This window comes from Oncorhynchus tshawytscha, linkage group LG24 (assembly GCF_018296145.1).
Source record: "Oncorhynchus tshawytscha isolate Ot180627B linkage group LG24, Otsh_v2.0, whole genome shotgun sequence".
Taxonomy (NCBI): Eukaryota; Metazoa; Chordata; class Actinopteri; order Salmoniformes; family Salmonidae; genus Oncorhynchus; species Oncorhynchus tshawytscha.
In genome coordinates, this window is record NC_056452.1 from 5,819,689 (window position 1) to 5,823,171 (window position 3,483).

A 3,483-nucleotide genomic window follows, 5' to 3' on the forward strand; every position below is an offset into this window, starting at 1 on the left:
TACCACCTTCACAAGTGCAGTCTCAGTGCTATGATGGGGTCTAAAACCAGACTGAAGCATTTCGTATACATTGTTTGTCTTCAGGAAGGCAGTGAGTTGCTGCGCAACAGCATTTTCAAAAAATTTTGGGAGGAATGGAAGATTCGATATAGGCCGATAGTGTTTTATATTTTCTGGGTCAAGGTTTGGCTTTTTCAAGAGAGGCTTTATTACTGCCACTTTTAGTGAGTTTGGTACACATCCGGTGGATAGAGAGCCGTTTATTATGTTCAACATAAGGAGGGCCAAGCACAGGAAGCAGCTCTTTCAGTAGTTTAGTTGGAATAGGGTCCAGTATGCAGCTTGAAGGTTTAGAGGCCATGATTATTTTCATCATTGTGTCAAGAGATATAGTGCTAAAACACTTGAGTGTCTCTCTTGATCCTATGTCCTGGCAGAGTTGTGCAGACTCAGGACAACTGAGCTTTGAAGGAATACGCAGATTTAAAGAGGAGTCCGTAATTTGCTTTCTAATAATCATGATCTTTTCCTCAAAGAAGTTCATGAACTTATTACTGCTGAAGTGAAAGCCATCCTCTCTTGGGGAATGCTGCTTTTTAGTTAGCTTTGCAACAGTATCAAAAAGGAATTTAGGATTTTCCTCAATTAAGTTGGAAAAATAGAATGATCGAGCAGCAGTAAGGGCTCTTCGATACTGCACGGTACTGTCTTTCCAAGCTAGTCGGAAGACTTCCAGTTTGGTGTGGCGCCATTTCCATTCCAATTTTCTGGAAGCTTGCTTCAGAGCTCGGGTATTTTCTGTTTAACAGGGAGCTAGTTTCTTATGAGAAATGTTTTTAGTTTTTAGGGGTGCAACTGCATCTAGGGTATTGCGCAAGGTTAAATTGAGTTCCTCAGTTAGGTGGTCAACTGATTTTTGTCCTCTGGCGTCCTTGGGTACACAGATGGTGGTCCGATAGTCCAGGATTATGATGAAAAACATTAAGATCCACAACATTTATTCCATGGGACAAAACTAGGTCCAGAGTATGACTGTGACAGTGAGTAGGTCCAGATACATGTTGGACAAAACCCACTGATGATGGCTCCGAAAGTCTTTTGGAGTGGGTCTGTGGACTTTTCCATGTGAATATTAAAGTCACCAAAGATTAGAATATTATCTGCTATGACTACAAGGTCCGATAGGAATTCAGGGAACTCAATGAGAAACGCTGTATATGGCCCAGGAGGCCTGTAAACAGTAGCTATAAAAAGTGATTGAGTAGGCTGCATAGATTTCATGACTAGAAGCTCAAAAAACGAAAACGTTATTTTTATTTTGTAAATTGAAATTTGCTATCGTAAATGTTAGCAACACCTCCGGCTTTGCGGGATGCACGGGGGATATGGTCACTAGTGTAGCCAGGAGGCGAGGCCTCATTTAACACAGTAAATTCATCAGGCTTAAGCCATATTTCAGTCTGGCCAATCACATCAAGATTATGATCAGTGATTGACTATAATTGCCTTCATTGACTATAATTGCCTTTGAAGTAAGGGATCTAACATTAAGTAGCCCTATTTTGAGATGTGAGGTATCATGATCTCTTTCAATAATGACAGGAGGAGTGGAGAAGGTCTTTATCCTAGTGAGAATACTCAGGCGAACACCGCCATGTTTAGTTTTTCCCAACCTAGGTCGAGGCACAGACACGGTCTCAATGGGGATAGCTGAGCTGACTACACTGACTGTGCTAGTGGCAGACTCCATTATGCTGGCAGGCTGGCTAACAGCCTGCTGCCTGGCCTGCACCCTATTTCATTGTGGAGCTAGAGGAGTTAGAGCCCTGTCTATGTTGGTAGATAAGATGAGAGCACCCCTCCAGCTAGGATGAAGTCCGTCACTCCTCAGCAGCTCAGGCTTGGTCCTGTTTGTGGGTCCCAGAAAGAGGGCCAATTATCTACAAATTCTATCTTTTGGGAGGGGTAGAAAACAGTTTTCAATCAGCGATTGAGTTGTGAGACTGCTGTAGAGCTCATCACTCCTCCTAACTGGGAGGGGGACAGAGACAATTACTCGATGCCGACACATCTTTCTAGCTGATTTACACCCTGAAGCTATGTTGCGCTTGGTGATCTCTGACTGTTTCATCCTAACATCGTTGGTGCCGACGTGGATAACAATATCTCTATACTCGCCAGTATTAGCTTTAGCCAGCACCATCTTCAGATTAGCCTTAACGTCGGTAGCCCTGCCCCTTGGTAAATAGTGTATGATCGCTGGATGATTCATTTTAAGTCTAATACTGCAGGTAATGGAGTCGCCAATGACTAGAGTTTTCAATTTGTCAGAGCTAATGGTGGGAAGCTTTGGCGTCTCAGACCCCGTAACGGGAGGAGTAGAGACAAGAGAAGGCTTGGCCTCTGACTCCGACTCATTGCTTAATGGGGAAAACTGGTTGAAAGTTTCTGTCTGCTGAATGAGCGACACCAGTTGAGCATTCCTACAGCATTTCTCTCCAGAAACCTTGAGAAAGTTGTCCGGCTGCGGGGACCGTGCGAAGGGATTTATACTAACGTTACTATCTGTACTTACTGGTGGCACAGATGCTGTCACTCTGAGTGAGTGAGTGAGTATATACACACACATGACATCCCGCTTGGGATATTGCCAAAGGCACCTCAGACCATGAGAAACAAGATTCTCTGGTCTGATGAAACAAAGATTGAACTATTTGGCCTGAATGACAAGCGTCACGTCTGGAGGAAACCTGGCACCATCCCTACGGTGAAGCATGGTGGAGGCAGCATCATGCTGTGGGGAAGTATTTCAGCGGCAGTGACTGGGAGACTACTCAGGATCGAGGGAAAGGAGTGGAGCAAAGTAGAGAGATCCTTGATAAAAACCTGCTCCAGAGCACTCAGGACCTCAGACTGGGGCGAAGGTTCACCTTCCAACATGACAACGACCCTAAGCACATAGCCACTCCTTTGTTGTCTTGGCTTCGGACAAGTCTCTGAATGTCCTTGAGTGGCCCAGAATGGGAGAAACTCTCCCAAATATAGGTGTGTCAAGGTGTCTGAATACTTTCTTCTGAAACTCATCAGTCTATTCTTGTTCTGAGAAATGAAGGCTATTCCATGCAAGAACTTGCCAAGAAACTGAAGATCTCTACTCCCTTCACAGAACATCGCAAACTGGCCCTAACCAGAATGGAAAGAGTGGGAGGCCCCGGGACATTAGAGTGTCTAGTTTGAGAAACAGATGCCTCACAAGTCCTCAGCTGGCAGCCTCATTAAATAGTACCCCCAAAACACCAGTCTCAACGTCAACAGTGAAGAGGCGACTCCGGGATGCTGGCCTTCATAATGTAGAAAATATATTTTTTTTAACTTTAAAAAACTAGGTGTTCTAAAACTTTTGACCATTAGAGTGTATGTGTATGCTTGTATAAATATACACACAATATATATATATATATATATATAAATGCATCATGTAAA